The sequence below is a fragment of the Antedon bifida genome, chromosome 5, assembly GCF_963402885.1.
Source record: "Antedon bifida chromosome 5, ecAntBifi1.1, whole genome shotgun sequence".
NCBI classification, from domain to species: Eukaryota; Metazoa; Echinodermata; class Crinoidea; order Comatulida; family Antedonidae; genus Antedon; species Antedon bifida.
The window spans coordinates 28,399,743-28,418,838 of NC_136230.1; the positions used below are offsets into that span (position 1 = coordinate 28,399,743).

Genomic DNA, 19,096 nt, shown 5'->3' on the forward strand with positions numbered 1-19,096 from the left:
CACATAACTTGCATTAATTTGCTTAAAATCATGATTGAAGATTTGAAAATTTGAAGGTGATTTTTATACTAAATCAAAACGATTATTTATGGTAAAGGTGATTTATAGTGAGATTTTTTGAAGGTGATAAAATATTCATTCATTTTTTTTCTTAACTTTGTTTTGAATGAGAAAATAATGATTATCTATATATAATAATTTGACCATGGAATATAAGTTGAAAGAAAAGAAAAACTGATTTGACGTTTTTAAAACTTGATTGGACCATTTGAAAACGGATTGGATCATTTGAAAACTTGATTGGACCATTTGAAAACTGATTGGACAATTTGAAAACTGATTGGATCATTCGAAAACTGATTGGACCATTTGAAAACTTAATTGGACCATTTGAAAACTTAATTGTACCATTTGAAAACTTGATTGGACCATTTGAAAACTTGATTGGACCATTTGAAAACTGATTGGACCATTTGAAAACTGATTGGACCATTTGAAAACTGATTGGACCATTTGAAAACTGATTGGACAATTTGAAAACTGATTGGACAATTTGAAAACTGATTGGACCATGCAATAAAAAATGTTGGAACTACAGTACATTTATTGTAAAACCAACACTAACACGGTCATACACATGGCTGCAGTCGCGTGCTCAAGTTAGTGTTTACCGACCGACCGACCGACCGACCGACACAATATATACAATACTGATTTCTACAGTACACATCTTTGGATAAATAGATAAAATTATACGCTGTCGTAAATATTGCATTATCCTTTATCGATTTAATTTTTAATTCTATAAATAGAACTCCAAGGTCACAACGAATATTCACAAGATAATTTACAAAGCTCTACGATTAATTAATGGATTATCAACGTAAACGTTCACAATCTAAAGAAAAACAGGACGATAAATTTTAGGAGTTTCATTATTAATTATCTGTCTAAAGTAAACAAAGTTAATGTATAGAATTTATTATCTTTCCATTGTCTAAATAACAATCATTGGTAGTTGTTATACTTTGATGTACTGATACTCAAATGAAGATGACACTCTTGTATTTGACATAATATCGCTGTCGTGCATGTTTCATTGTTTTGGCCTAATAAGGAAATCGAGAAATAGCCTCAGCTATACGTGCGCGTACATTTCCTGGCAGGAATTCATGGCAAAGTGCAGTTAGCTGCATGCTTCATCGTCGTTAGACATAGCGCGTTCCACCATTTTGAGCCATTTATTCCTGTCGTGGGCCGGGATGTGTCTCAAGCTGGCCGTGTACAATGAATAACGAAACATATATATTTTTACTATTTAATGTTTTACATCAGTGACAAAATGATACGATCAATTTATCAACCGCGTTCAAATGTGGATAAAAAATGAGACGACTTTTGTACGCGCGCGTCATCATGATTGATATCATTTCTGTTGCTTATTAATCTGTATTGCTAGTAACTATATGTTGTTACCACAGTTGTTTATTAGCAAGTGGTTGAGAAGTACCTACTATATCGCAGAGAATATTGATTAGATCTAAGTAGCTAGTGAGTTTGCATATCCATATTGACTATGCGGGGTCATACATGTAAATTAGCTACAAAATTCATTGTTTCGGTTTTATTGTATCTAAAATAAAACAAAATAGAAAAATGTCCATCTGTTTAACTAATCTCTTACAAAGAAATCGATACAACTGCAAGGTTATCGCCTGATCAAGAAGATTGAAAACACTGATTACAGAATTTGGACATAAATATTTGGTAAATTTAGAAATACTGAATAATATATACAGTACCCAACTTAATTAAAAACATATCTAAAATTGTGTTGATCAAGAAATGAAAAATACATGGTAGTAAAGACTAAAAACACAATGGATGTAAAACCAAGATAAATCTTCCAAAAAAAACCCACTAAAATACTGTACCATTATGAAAATGAAGAAAAATACAAAATTGATAAAACATCACTTGAGTTGTAAAGACTGGAAATACTGCATGGTGATATATTGTTGAACAACATAAATGTAAGGTAAACTTAGAAATAGAATATTTCTTACAAGCAAAATGGGTTGTAAAAACTGAAAATACTCAAGATGGCATTATTGGACGACGTAAATCGAAGGTAACTCAAATAGAATATACCTCACAAAAAATGAAATAAAGAAAAATAGAAAATATATCACAGACAGCAGAAGAAAAAAATATATATATATATTATTGAACGTACTCTAAGGTAAGCTTAGTGCATGCCTCACTTAATTAAAAACATCTCAAAATATTGTACAGAAATAAAGATACAAGGAAGATGTAAAATGTCATTTATGGTTTTAAATTAAAAATAATATTAATAAATCTGACTTTATTAAGAATAAGAATCAATAACATTATACTTTATCACATGAATACATCATTTTAAGAGATGATGATAGATGCAAAATCTTGGATTTCATAATGAAGAAAACATTAATATTTTGAAACGATTGGAAAAGTTATCAGAGATGGTGTCTATTGATGTTAATCATAAACAGATCTTTTTTTTTTATTACATTAAAGATATATTGTCCTCTGCAAAAATAAGTCTTAACAATTTTTTGGTTGAATATGCCATTTTAATGTCACATAATAGTTATTCACTTTGACTAAAAATTGAATCGAAAAAAATAAATAATTTACTTGAAAAAACAATAATTTAAAGTGGTTGATTTTAAGTAAAAACATTATTTTTTTCTTTTTTTTTTCTAAAAGTAATTAACTTTATTAAAACTAAAAATAACCTATTCAAAGTCTGATTTAATTAATCTTCATTTTTCATGTTTTTTGGGGGACAATACATCTTTAAGGAAAAACAAAGATGTATCAAAAACAAAGAGTTTAAAAATCCACATGCCATTAAGAACAATAGGCCTAATGCTTGATTATTATTATGATAACGGCGAAGACTATTTACATTGGTTTGTAAAATGTTAAAAAAAAACAGACGAATGTTAGTTAAGTAGGTCTATTTAATTTATCAATTTACTGACAACACATTATTTTTATCAGTATATTCGTTAAAATAATGTCAAACTATGATTGATTAAGGCTTTGCTTAGATGATACCTTCTTTACCTAACATACTTTAATTATAATATCTAGGACTGTTTATTTAGCACATTTTATGACATGTAAAGTCAGTAAAAGAAACATATTTGTAAAATAAATTGGAAAGTAAGAGACTTGCCGATTTACAACACGCGTGCGTCTGCATACGTGCTGAAGTAGGCATAGCTGTAATCAGTGTATGTTCGACGACATGAAGGAGGAAACTAAGCGTTTTAATCAAACCATAGTTCATGTAAAATTAGTTTCGTTGTATCTTGATGTATGAACCTGCATGCCTAGCACAAATTAATCAATAACTCCAAGGTACTTTATGATCACGTGATAAGAGCTTCAATTAAAATAGCGCGCCAACAGTCATTGTATTCTTGCCTGCTTTCAGTCTTGTGAATTAATCACGTGCTAAGAACTACAATTAAAATAGCGCGCCGCCAACGGTATGTTTGTAATCCAGACAGGGAGGCCTATATCTTCTCTTAATAGACGAAAAGATCAGGCGATTATGACTTTATTTAGGCCTAAATGAACAGTAATAATTAGTATTCGCTATGTGAAAATATCTGATGATTTTCTGTTTTGCGAAAAACATGTGTTGTCGTGTTTTAAGTCTTGCTGTACGTGTGCAATTTAGAAATCCCGCAGATGCAAAGGTCTCTTCAGACTGTAAAACTAGAAAATGTCTAATCCCGTGTTCATCTCAACAATAGACTCTTAAATTTTGTTTTTACGTGTAAAATTGATAAATCGTACAATGAAATGAAAGTGTTCATTGAAGTGTCACAATTCTATTTATATCATACAAATCCCTCAGAATGTCAAATGTATGTTTTCATAAAATGGACAAAAACTTTCCAAGAGCTAATCGACTCACTGCCTGCCTGACGAACAAACCTATAAGCACTAGAACAGAACACTTATCCACGTCTTCATCTCAAGATCTACGTGGCGGCAAACGTAAAATGGGTTTTTATGTTTTACACATAATTCCAATTTTAAAGAAAATGTTGTAAAGCTATCGAGCTCGTATGTATTACTATGTTATCCTAGTAAAGCTGTCGGAAGGTGTACTGATCTTAAAAATCCATCGTCTAATTTGTGTTTTTCTATTGGATCAGAGTAGGTTCTTAACTCACTCTATGCAGAATTAGGCATAGATTAATTAGAAATAATTAAACTGAGTTTTAGCACCGATATTGGTTGTAAATTAATAATAACGAAACATCGTATAAAACATAATTTGATATGCCTTGCAAGGAAATAATAATTTTAGTGAAATATTAAATTAACAATACAGTATGTAAATCCTCAAGTTTAATTAAATAAGGTAAGGTCGATAAAATAATATTAATCAACAGACACGTTAATCTAAATTACCGTATCTGTTACAAAACACATCACGCGCGCATTTAAACACTGATAAGTATGACGTGGCGTTTTACGCGCGCGTTCAAACTGATAATATGAAACGACTTTGGTAGGCCGCGTCAACTTCATGATGCTTCAATATGCACTATTTCGTCTATAAATAACTGTATATAACTGTGTGTTAAGACTTTGTTTAAGTAGATTCTCGGACTTTTATACGTGTGGCTATCTGTTAGACGCTTGATAAATTGCTTGAGTTGGAAAATACTGCATATTTATCAGACGTTTAAGGAGTATTGTGTTACTGAAGTAAATGGTATATACATATTAATGGTGCTATTATTTTTACAAAAAAATTACCATTGAAAACCCGATTAGCATATCGCGTTCATTAATGATCAACTTAATGTTAGATTATTAGTATATTGCCCTTTATTGACCTCATCAATGTGGTGTTTTTGTCGCAAGATGAGAAATGCACCAACAAAGCAAACGGCTTAATTGTCTAAAAATAACTAAAGTACCTGTATTTTAATATATTTTCCCTCATGGCGTGTTCATCTGATTAAATCATCCTGCAAATAGGATGTCTCAGTGTCTTTATTTTCACTGATCAACGTATAAAATATCAAATGCACGGAGGTGGAGAGCTTGCGCAGCGAAAGTATATCTTAACTAATATATTATACCAGAGATTGCCTCTGGTAGGCTTTGCCAACCTCCTCCAAATGTTGGTTAACATACGAGCACACAATTAAAATCTAACTCATACCTACAGTAAAATGATTACTTTAAAAAATAATACATTAATTTCATGCAAAATACATCGCTGCCTCAAAACAAGGTATTTTCAATTTCTTCTTCAATCCTCAACATTTGGCGTGGGCGTCTTTGAACGTTAATTGCAATAATACCGTTAAAGTATAGTTGCCATATATTGAAACAAAAAAGGCATCGAGAAGTGGTATTTTCCTGCCCATATAAATTACAAACTGTTAGATTAATGGTTATATATTAGAATAATGGCTATATCTATTAGAATAATAGCTATCCTTTTTGAATAAGTAGATTCCGAAAGAAAGTAATTATAATTATCGTTTGGCTGTTAACTTGCCGCAAATGCTAATAATATTATGGCAATCTAAACTAACATAGGGCCTAATATGATACAATCACATTAAAATGACGTAAATATTTTAAACAGGCCAACTCAGACATCATCGTACGACGAGGCCCGACAAACCATCTCGTCGGGAGAAACATGTTTAAAGTTCTCCCGACGCCCTAAAAACTACGCCTCACGCTATTTCAAGACAACTCGTCTCGTGAACTCAGACAGCACTGAGTCAAGACGTTTCGTCGGGCCTCGTCGTACGATGGTGTCTGAGTTGGCCTATAGGATGTCATTTAGCAGTTGTAGTCATGCAAGTATTTTTTATCATAACCTTAAAATTATAATAATTAAAATGACACTCCGTCCTAATCAAATATTTTCGTAGAAACACATTTATGATCGCCTTTTATCATTTTTCACTAAAAGAGCGAATAGAATTCCATTCGGATCGCGTGCACTGACTGTTTGATTTGCATGAGAGCTCTTGATCGCGTGATAATTTCGATTCGCAAAAAGTATAAACCATTCGAAGTATTAATTTCTCTGAAACGAAAATTAAATAAACTAATTTACCACAACAGAAAAAGATTTAAAGGGAAATATGAATACGCGCGAAATCTTTTCCTCCGTTTTTTTATTTGAATTCAAACATAATTTCATTTACGTTCCCACCATATTGCTATCCATAGATCGATCGCCATAGTAACTCATTGAATAGCTGCACGGCTGCGGTAAGTTTATTGAATTGAATTTCCGGTGAATAGCAAACATGTGATACATAGTCATAAAGTATCATTTTAATACGGAACAAATACATTTTTTCTAATAATAAAACCAATAACCGGTGAAATTTTATGAGATATTAACTCAACAACAAAAATAAAAGTGTCACCTTTACAAGCAACTGCATTATCGAAAAAATGATGAATTGTAATTAAAAAACAACTCATGCAGTCATTTTAAACGAACATTTATCTTTCAACTGAATTTACCACGAATTTTCTGAACTTTGAAAATCATCTTTTAAAGTCTGACTAATGACTTTATGGTTGGCGGTTTTGAAACAAAATAACAAATTATTCAAATACAGTTAACCTGTGTGTGTTTTTTTACAACTCATTTTATTATAATCTCCTTAGATTTTAAGTCCATCAAAATAACATATGAGTTTTTTGAAAATGCGTGATTGATTACAATGACATTTGTTGAAAGAATGCTAAAAAGCAACTTAATGGTATTAATGTTAGAAGTGAGTTGATGGGGAATTACTCTCTCGCCATAAGTCGCTACAAATGACTTTTACGATTTGTTTTCTTAGATAATCCCGTGTACGATTACTGTTTTTAATAATGCGAATAAAAATCTTCAAACTATAAGAAACGAGAATGTTCTATCATTCGATGGAAATCAAATTAAATTTATGTAAATAAATGTAAAATGGTAATCGAATAAAAAAAAATCACAATCGAGTGATTATGATTAATGAGAGAATTTCTATTTCTTTCTGAATGCATGCACAGTTAACCATGGGCAGCGTGTAAACGTATGAGGTGTTTTTACAATGAATGATTACGTAATTGGAATTCTTGTATAATTGATTACGAAGACAATTAATCTTAATCACAATTAGCTCTACAAATCTAAAATTCGACGAATAACTGAAATGACAGTTTCAACTGTTTTAATTATTGTCGAATTGAAAACTTAATTTAATTAATGTCGAATTGAAATGCAACAATAACCGCCATGCTTGTGGGTCGACCGAGTGGATGACAACGGAGCTTTAGAATTGCGACGACGACCGACTATGTTACATTCATTGTAGGAATGCGAGGAAGCTGAGCATTGCTTCATTCTTCCTCACCTCAACACAGTTTCGATGGTTAGATAACGAACCACTACACATTAATTGACTTAAGGCCGTCGTTCGTAAGCTTCCTAATACTAAATTATTGTCTAGAAGGTTATAGCGATATGTGATTTGTATACATTGATGCCGACATGCCGAAACGAAAAATGTTTTTCAGGTCGAGATAATGCGCCGAATTCGGGTATACCCGAATACACTGGCCTACTCGAAACACAGCCATTAGGAAATAACGCCCTACCCTGAAATATGTAGGCCTAGGTCTAATACTATACTTTAGTTTATGATTATATTTTTGTTCTGTACAGTAGGTCAGACTATATTTACTTTACACCAATGTTTTATTACTAATGATTGTTAAAGAAAAATTAATAATTGATAATAAATCATTATTTCTGAAGAAAGAACAATAATTTAAACTGTTACGTCAACAAGTCGAGCGGCGTGAAAGAAATATTTCTTGTTTTACTTATGTTTTGTATTTTGTGAGATTCACTCACCTTTATTTCCATTCTTCATTACAACACTTAATCTCTAAACTTATAGTCAATATGTTCTGTGTGCAAACCCACTCATGATCGATAGTGTGTACTTGATTACAACGTCATACACAGCTCAATAATTCACTTCATAATCTTACACTTTCATTGTCATCAATTCATTTTCTAGACGTATAGCTCAAACAGCGCAACAGCGAAATGTTCCATAGCATTTAATATTCACATGTTTTCGTAGAATTTTTTATAAGGTTAGGGGTTTGTTTATTAAACGCAACCCCTAGTTGTTGAAAAGCGTGAAATATATAGGGTTTTTCGGTATGGAGGAGGAGGATTATTCGATTCGGGGGTGGGGAAAGAGCCCGAGGACATTCTTTAGGAAAACTCATGAGTTTGCTTGTTACTGAAATACACCTACAATCACGAAAACTAGATTATAAAACATCTGGTAAACAACAAATCAACATTCGTAATGAAAATATCTAAAACGGTTGCCAATTCTTATTCTACAGGGATGTTTAATGCCAATCGACGGTAACATGACCATCTATAAAACACACGTTGCACACCAGTCCCAAAACCTATATTAACCATTTTTAAATATAAATCTTTCACAAAAACAAACCACATCGACGATATAACCTATTTGATACATGTCACAAAACAATCACCCATATGGAAAACGTTGTAGGTAGAAACGAGAAACTGCAAGTGCAGCTGTTTATAGTCTCTAGACATAATACCGAACACACACACAAACCTAACTATGATATCTGTAACAAAACAATAACCCATATAGAAAACTTTGTAAGTAGAAACGAGAAACTGCAAGTGCAGTTGTTTGTAGTCTCTAGACATAATACCGAACACAAAAAAACTAACTATGATTGGTATGTTTATAATTCAATCTGTTGCTTTTATTTCACTTCACTGAATGTATGTGCTAAACACCATTAATAATGTACTAAGCATTTCTCTACAAATCTCTTAAGAACTTTGGTTTCTGATCAATTCACATTACGTTCGCATTACATTCTCATTATGTAGCATGATGACTATTTAAGTCCCGCAGACATTGTTATCATCAACATCGCTTTACCCAACTCACTCATTTCCAATGTTTGTGTTGTGCACATTTGGATATGTAACTTACTTTGACGACCATTATCTAATTGTCCTAAAGCTTGATTCCCACCAGAGAAGCAACGCAATGACGTAATACAAATTAAAGCTTGGTTCCCACCAGAGAAGCAACGCAATGACGTAATACAAATTAAAGCTTGGTTCCCACCAGAGAAGCAACGCAATGACGTAATACAAATTAAAGCTTGGTTCCCACCAGAGAAGCAACGCAATGACGTAACACAAAGCAAGAGATAGGTTATTCGAACAGTCTCTTTGTCTCATTGGTCGCTTGTGTTGCATCCCGCCCCCTCTCTATCTCCATATTTTATGTTTCAGTATCTATTGTCCTAAAGCTTGGTTTCCACCAGAGACGCAACGCAATGACGTAACACAAAGCAAGAGATTATTCGAACAGTCGCTTTGTCATTGTTTGCTTGCGTTACACCCGCCCCCACCCTCTCTCTCTCCATAGTTTATCAGTATCCATTTTACTAAAGCTTGGTTCCCACCAGAGATGCAACGCAATGACGTAATACAAAGTAAAAGATGGATTATTCGAACAGTGGCTTTTGTCATTGGTCGCTTGTGTTGCATCCCGCCCCCTCTCTATCTCCATATTTTATGTTTCAGTATCTATTTTCCTAAAGCTGGTTCTCACCAGAGACGCAAAGCAAGAGCGTAATACAAATTAAGAGATGGATTATTCGAACAGTCTCATTGGTCCCCACCCACCACTTCCCCTTCCTCCATCTCCATAGTGTATGTTTCACTAAGATTTGGCTTTCACAAATTCCGTCTGTTTTATAAACAAAAAGATATTTTTGCAACATTGATTCTTCAATGTGTAAATCAAATTCTATCTATAAAAGGTCAAAAGGAACTATGACGTTTCTATACAGAAAATCTCATTTTCTTTTTACTCTCCCCTTCTAAGATTAGGCCTACTTTTTGCGGTGGTATCAATTGAAGGAGATGGTAAAGTTGCTTCATGTAGTCTGGGTTCCAGACGGAGTTTTGACTGATTATTAGTAAAAAGATAAACATTTTTGCACATATGGCGTTTCATACGTATACTACTTGAGCTTGCATTTTCAGACAAAAATCGAAACGTCGACTGGTGGACTAACAAAAAGACAATAAATACAGACTTAAGCCGATTTTCCACTACTAGGCGAATTTGTTCCCGCGAATCGAAAGCGTTAGCTTATACGCATGCGTATTCATGTTTCCATCTTCCAAATCCTTCTCTACGCATGCGTATAAGCTGAAGCTTTCGATTCGCGCCACCAAATTCGCCTAGTGGAAAATCGGCTTTAGGGCAAGTCTACTTTTCATGTTGTATCTTCTGCCAACTCTAATTTACCCAGATATTGTCATGATTTGAGTCGACGTCAATTATATAGCATGGTCTGAACTAATAATGCAGTAATCATAGTCTGATCATTAATTTAAGTCTAGGGGAATTATCTTTTTCACCAGGGTCTCATTTGAGGAATTTGAAGATGAATGCCTTGCGTTGCCATACAAGATTGATATGAATTAGTGCGCATAATCGATAACGACTAGATCAGAAGAATGTTTAGATTTTATTTTACGTCACACAATAGAAAGTGTTTTGTTGCGGGCGTACGTTTCCCTTGAGCGACGACGCATCGAATATATTATAATCAAGCTTAAGCCTATATAGAACATAAACGTCTTGAGAAACAAGTGTAAATGGATTTTAAACATTACGGAATTCTTTCGACTGAATGGCTTTAATTTATCAGGCGATATTCTGAAAGAACAGACTGCAAACGTGTTTGATATCCATTTGAATATCGCTAAATACCTACCCGTATCTTTATCTGTTAAACGCGTACTGTTATATGCTTTTTAATGGATTTTATCGGAATTAGAGGGGAAAAGGGAACCAAATGATACGAAAACTAGAACGAGGTAGAATTAATAGCCCAAGTTCACTACACTGGTGATTATGCGTTACACTAATTCAAAACGCGTTGACCGTATGCTTAGTGGGTGTTTTAAGCAGCAAACGCGTTCGTGGCCCTGACTTGCCATTGATACTAGTATCAACTAAGGAACGCGTTTGCGTTAATAAACGTGTTTATAAACGTGTTTGCGTTGTAATCGAATCTTACTGTATAATTGCATTCATCTCACGAAATTCATAACTAATGTATATCTATTCCTACTTAAATAACATTCAATATTCATTTCTGATGTCTTAATCGAAAATATATTTCATGTAAAAATAAAATCCAGTACACATGATCCTATGGGAACAAGTATTATCAGATACGATCTACACGTAATATTTTCACACACAATAATGTTCTGCATGGCTTATAAATTCATAAATTCCACGTACAAAATCATCTTCTTTTTCGCAATTATCATCGTCCTTCATCAGTTATTTATTTCTAAGATTTGACTTTGCAAAATATTTCGTATACAATCATGATGGAAAAATTGATGCCGAAAGCCGACGGTGATCGGCGGGAATGTGATACGATAATGTTCTATATAACTCATCAACAATTCGCCATCAAAATATGTTGAGTGGCATCATTGATTAGTCTGGCAACGCGATGATTTACGATTTAATTTATCAAGTATTACATATTAATACCTCTAGAGGAAACAAAACAATTAATAAGTTAATACCAATGATTAAACTGTGTACTGTAGTGAACCGCACGAACAGTCATCTACATTTGATTTGTAATATTTACTAGCACGCGAAGACATAATTTAACGTGCGCGTATAACGCTTGTTTCCACTCATCAAAGATGCGCATCACAACACCATTAGTACGCGACGCAAATCATTTGACCAATCACAAGCAACGGATAATCCAAACTTTGGGTTGGAAAAAAAATTGCGTTCCGCGTTACATATTGCGTTACAACATAATAATGATGACGTAAATCAAACAAAAGCGTCAACTTTTTTCCGTTAAAAAAAGTGAATACTTTTAGATTTATAAATAATAGTTATGATTACTATGTTCAACTTTACAGTTATATTGCATTACAGTATGCACATTCATTTTTAAAAACCATTAAATTATAATTTATGCTGCGAAATATGAGCAAACGAGCATAAATCTATTTCATCAATTTTAATCTTCCCATTAATACATAGCATGCGTTAGTTACAGGCCTATATAATATTTTTGCAATTCGTTCCGTATTTTTTATTACAGTAAATTTGATTTAATGTTCAATTTTCGATTTTAAAATCATAAAAATATTTTAAGATATATCAACAGATAAATAAAATTTGTATAAGTTTTATTTTTAGGTTTAATTAATTATCATAAGTAAATTTAATTAATTTTTTATATCGGTATTATTTTATTTAATGTTCAATTTTTAAACCATAAAATGTTTTAAGATATATCAACAGATAAATAAAATTCATATTAGTTTTATTTTAATTGCCATAATTAAATTTTGATTAATTAATTTTCTTATTAGATGTAACGTTGTATATTAAACATATTGTTTTATTTTGCCAATATAAATAATTAGCAACATTTTCAATTACTGCCGCCTTTAGACTAAACACCAACTCGTTGAAAAACATTAATTCAGAACAGATTTCCAATATCCGGTTCTTCGTGAGATTTAAATGAAATTGGTATTATGTTACACGTTGGTGGCGCTGCAAATATTTTGAATTATACATACTTAGAAAATGAAAAACCAGAAGAGTTAAGCTCAGTCTACACTATCAAAAAACTAGTTTGACAAAAAAATGTGATGTGCCCAAAGAACGTCATCATGTGCATATAATGGCACATCAAATATTGTTTATCACATAAAGTCGATAGTGTAGAGATGACAGAGATTTAGATTGTAATTTTTGATCACAACAAAACACGATGCAAGATGCAATGTTTATGGAACCAACTGGGAAAATGATTATTTCTATACTGTGTACTGAAGTTCGCAACGCCAACAAAAACAATAAAACACATTTCAAAATTACTTCATTCTCTCTCTATCCCCCCTATGGAGCTTATTATTTGCTATAGCATATGTCATCGTTATAAATATTTCTATAAATAAACGTCATACATACTAATTCAAATAATATTATACAACCGATACAGGGGACTATTTAACGGACGTGTCAATCATGTACTATAATAACCGATTAATTTAAGTCTGGAATAAAAAAGTGTCAAACTTGTGTTCAATAATAATGCAATAATAGTGTCGAAGAAGTGAACTGTTCAGTTTTGACATAGATACATCAACCGCAATTAGTCACCTTTATTTTCAAGTCGCGCCGCCGCGTAACTATATACGCAGTTACGCGACTACGCAGCAATTGAGTCTAACAGTAATGATACGCATGTTCGCACTTTTATCAATGTACACGGAATAACGTTTCGACTCAACAGTGCGTAGTCGTGTGAAAACAAAAGGTCGCTATCAACAGTGCGTAGTCGTGTGAAAACAAAAGGTCGCTGTAATTAGTATTAGCACTCGGAGAAATCCTAAAAATAACTTAATGCAAACGGATTCTACCTGGGATCTTAATATACATTTGCTCATCTTCTAATGTATGAATACAAATTAAAATGAATACAGTAAATGCAATCACGCCATTTTTTAACTATAATGGAATCGTAACTTAGCACTCTATTATACTTTAACCGTGTTTGCGCAGCCAAAAACTTAACCGATACAAATTAACCGATACAAATTAACTGATAATTAACGGATAAACTGCCTGTATGTGGAAACGGGGTTTGACCGATTCCACTCAAGAACAAAATAACCGGTAACTATCTCATTCAAATCGGATAATTATCGGATAAATGCGATAATTTTTTACCTTTGACCTGAAGGACAAATTGTTGCATTGTGATTGGGTATCTGGTTGTTTAGTAATGACTGACCATGAGCACATTATTGGTTACGAAATTAACCGATAATTTTGTTTTGGCTGCCGAAACTTTAAAGGCCGTGTTTCGGACATTTATTTTTACATTACCATTATTTATAATCTCCATAGTTCTAAAATAAAATCAGTTATGTAACTATAGGCATTCTTCAAGGATAAAATAAATCATAATAGATCATAGTCATAATAATTATAAATAGATAAAAATAAAACGTTATATACATCTCCAGGCATGTTATATCACGAAGTAATTAGTTTGTAACTGTAGAGCATCCTCCATGTTTATATATGCACTTATTAATAATGCTATTGGCGAAAAATAATATTATGAATACGAAAGCTATAAGATTCTTAAATACACAGTATAAAGTATAACATAACGGATGTCCGTCGTAAGTTTTTAGCCACTCAGATCAAGTTAACTCGTTTCAAGATCACCGTAGTAATATTCTAAATCTGCAATAAAAATAATAAAATAGACGACTTGTTGTAAACACGCATTTCCTCTGGACATGTGCTCGATATAGATCAAAAGTTGAAAAGGACAGTGTGGCTTGACAATACATTACCATTTCATGGGTTAAAAAGTCATAATAGAAGTGATTATTCAGCAACAGAAAGTTTGATTAATGAACGGTGAAACTACAAACCAATTACAAAGTAAAAAGAGGAAGAGACTTTCATTGATCTAGACTTTCCTTCCAAAAGATATTATTCTTGCCAACGATTGTGTCAAGTCTACCTCAACAACATCACAATATATTTTTACCGATTCACAGTGCAACAATCCGAGCGTAGAAAATCAACGAATTACAGCAACAACCTGTAATCAAATAAACTGCTACGAAGCAGCCTTGGGACAAACATGTATCAAAGTCAAAAGACAAATTAAGACCAAAAAAAAAACAATTAGTGGAAAGGTTTGTTCTGTAAAAGTATGCTCAGTAGGTCTTTAAAATTACTAACGTGATGGGCCAATTATTTTCTGAATTTGCTTGCTTTGTTTATTTCGGTGTAGGTCATGTTGTAGGTCATGTTGTAGGTCATGTTGTAGAGAAAATTAGTACTTGAAGATGAACATTGATTGGGTAATTGTTAATCCGTAGAGATTCTAACAAATTGTGAAAATTAACTAATGAAGATGTTCAGAAATTATCAAATTAAGTAACAAATCGATCTACTTCACCTATTCCGTATGGGACATGTCTATTTAAGAATCTCCAATCAAAAGACGGATTTCAATTATAGAAACCACTTTAAGAATAATCACGAAATGAGCAATTGACAAATATATAACAAATCATCGATGATGTTCACTGCTTACGTCACATAACACAGATTTGGAGGTCCAAAACGAAGCAAAGTTTTAAAAAAAAGAGCTTACAAAAAAGCAACTGACAAAACAAGCAAAAAAACACAGAAATGGAAATAATTGTCACTGACAAGTAGACACAGTGAGATGAATTGGAAAGCTTCGTATAGTACCGGATACATTGACGATAATTTGTTCTGAATTAATAACTTTATTACAAGAGTCGTGAAGTCAAACTGTACTTCTAGTGATCCTCGGGCAAAAGAGAGTATTAAGTAGTCAGAATATGTTAACAACCTTTACAAAGCAACTTGTGGACACCAATGATGTGATATGTAATACATCAATCGACATTGTTTGACATTATAAGTGACATTTTCTCAAATTACAATTATGAACTTATTATTAGTATTATATTTCCCCTTAGGCTGTGTGATAACTTACGAGATATTCAGAAGACAAGATACCCGGACATACGGATTCAACCAAACTTAAATTGTCTTCGTTAATAGATATAAAATGAATGATGAATCGTGTAGTGTTTTAGGTTCAGAAAAAAAAATAAATAAAATTCAATAGACGCTACTGCCGTCGGTAAAAGCAGCACATAAAGCGTGGTTCCCACTAGCGACGCAACGCAAGGACGTAACGCAACGCAAGTGAATTGACCAATCACAAGCGATGGCTTATTCGCTTGTGATTGCTAACTGTCTATAACTTCGCTTGTCATTGGTTAAAACGCTTGCGTTGCGTTTACGTCCTTGCGTTACGTTCTAGTGGGAACCAAGCTTAATTGTACGCGAGTTGCCCAAAGTAGCCGCGCTTTGAGGAAGTACATTTAAATAAACAGCCATACTGTTTTTTCATTAATATGCTAGTTTGTTATTGGATAAAAGTATAGTTAATCAATGACAAGAAATCTGAGTTCATAATAATTTCAGTTGTATGTAAAATTTCAGAAATCAAACGCAAAAAAAACAATAAATTCTTATGAGCGGTGACCCTTTGGCCGCCGTAAAGCCTAATTCGACGTATCGATAAGACTGTGTAAAGCTCCCTTGAGGTCCGCCTAATACGTAATGTGACGTAACGGATATTGGTGTAATCGCAACAGCTTTTTTAAACGTGAAACAAATACTTTAAAGATCACCAGATTAAAGCGAACAATAACTGGAAAAAATATGAAATCTAGACGGACGATATGAACAATTAAGTGGTCACACACCGAAAGCACACTCTTCCTCGACGATTGATGGCGTATAAATCTGTTCATATAAAGTTAAAATGTTCTATAATGTGGGAGTGGGTTTATGCGGAAGAAACATAGTACCAAAGGTTAACAAGCATAAATCATTGTCGATTTTAGTATATAAAGATATTTTATTGGAAACATTCAGGCAATAATTCACGATATTTGCGCGGTTTTGATGAAAATGAGTTTCGACAGCACTATTTACACATGTTGTCATTAAATCAATTTGTCTTTATTAAGTTTAAAAGCTGGACAGTAAACAAGGCATTCGAACTACGATAATGCACTACTAAATAAGGATTATCATTTATAACGATACTCGTCAACAACGTTTCTTTTGACAATAAAATGTTTTGCAATTATCTAAATGTATCTTAGAAAAACATTTTACCTGTTTTTGCGAACTGAAAAAGAGAAATTACAGTAAATAAATGATGCAAGCAATCATAGGAATATAAATGTTATTTTGTAAACAATATGAATTAACGACTTGTTAATCTAGTTAGAAGAAGAAATCCAAAGTTACAACTACGAAAATACATTGCAAATATTGAAATGGACCGGAACTTTGGAACTCTTTCTCATTTATAGCAAAACTTCCCTGTTTCATGAGACCACATTTCTCTCTATAACACTGAACATAATATTTTCATTGATGGATTATGTAATAACATATTTAGTTTAGTAAATTAATCAAATGATCTTAATATTAAGTTAATGACACTTGCTATAAAGTGCATCTGCAATTTACACAACCTTTGTGGAATTTGGAATTCTCTCATTAGCAACTTTGGAAGGGTGGATGCAAGTTGATTAAACTTCTATGTTAGTTATCATTGTAACCCTCATCAAGGTAGTGCTGGTTTAGTTAATGTGCAAGTTGTATTTCTATTTGCAACTGTATAACAAATTATTATTGGATTACAGAAACCAAATTATAACTTTCGTATGATGTTCAACACTTTTACACGTAAAAGTAGGCCTAAAGTTTTTTTCAATAGATTTAGGGGTTTTTTTTGTACTTTCCTCATTTCGCCTACAATGCGTACGGTACTATACAATAATACCTCTTTTACATTTAATTTGAAGATTCTGCAAGATTTTTAATATCTTGTACGCGGAAACAAAAAAAGAATTATATTTTATATAAAACAGTTGAATTAAACAACCTTGAAGCCAGAAGTTACGCTTGAGTAACTAAGCAATTTAATCAAGTCACATGCAAACTTTTGAAAGAGCGACAGTCCTAATTAATTGGCTTTTATGCAATATCTGCCTAAAAGTATACAAATGTATTTCGAGTTGTTACCTTGATAGAAGTAGGACAAAAATGTCGTTCACATAAAATAAGCACCATTAAGTAAGCTACACGCATCTCATATTGATGGATACATCAACAGAAAGAATGATGATAAAAAAGCAGAAAAACAAACTGATTTGTTCTAAAACAAAACGGTAGAAACAACTGTACTCGTGAAACCGGACTTCATGAACACCGGTAACTCTAATTAAAAGTTACGACAATACCATCTTGTGTCAGATAGATATCGGTAGTCTAAACCGGATAGCCATAGCCAAAACAAGTGTAATGTTAAGAAGGCCCCATGCGAAGACATTAATAAAAATGTAACCAAATGTCCTAGTAACATTGTCAAATAACTATGTCGTACTATTTTGTTATAGAATTTTATGTATGCTGCTCATACTATTCGGCACCAGCAGTTTGAGGGTAAAAGAAATAAGGACAATGATCTGTAAGAAGAAGCACCAGTTCGCAAGACCAGAGGCGCCAATATCCTCTCCCGGAGTCTCGGTTGTTCAAACCGACCATAATAATACTTAAAAGGTTATGCATGTGCATTGAAATCATATAAAACATCTTTCATGTGCTTATTTTAAGTTAATTATTTAGTCATGACACGGTTGTTCTTGTGACTTGAGTTTTTAATGAACTAATTATAATTGAACATAGTCAAAATGGGAACCGACAGTCAGACTGAGTATATATTTTTTTCAATTTTAATTAAACTATTTTAAACAAACTTTCTGAACCTACATCGCTTAGAAAAATTCCAGATTTACATACACGGGGCGTTAACATCGGCGGGTTTTTTTTATGCATGGTAAGCTATAGTCAATGTGAAAGGAGTATCAAGCTCTGTCTACACTATCAAACTGAATGCGACAAAAACATGTGATGCGCCTATATATGGACATGATGAGGTCATATCACTACCATATTTGGACATATCACTGCCATATTTGGGCACATCATGCTTTTTTTGTCAAATTAGTTTGATAGTGTAGACAGAACTTATGAGGAAGATGGTATGTTATTAACTTGTTATTTGCGGTTAAACTTATCAATGAATATAAATATGAAATATAGGCTTCTCAAAGCAATAAACAAAATATGATTTTTATAATCATTGTTGACCTATAATATTTGACCTTTAATTGTAGTTATGATCGTTCCCTTAGGAAAAATATGTAGTTTCAATCATGGATCTTGCTCTTAAAAAGTGAATGAATTGC

At 32.7% G+C, this 19,096-nt stretch overlaps 1 protein-coding gene across 2 annotated transcripts in view; it reads right to left on the bottom strand.

Moving 5' to 3' along the window:
- LOC144843046 (guanylate cyclase soluble subunit beta-1-like) overlaps positions 1-19,096 on the bottom strand; it is a 181,051-nt gene that overhangs the window by 33,201 nt on the left and 128,754 nt on the right. The gene's annotated exons all lie outside the window — the stretch shown is intronic.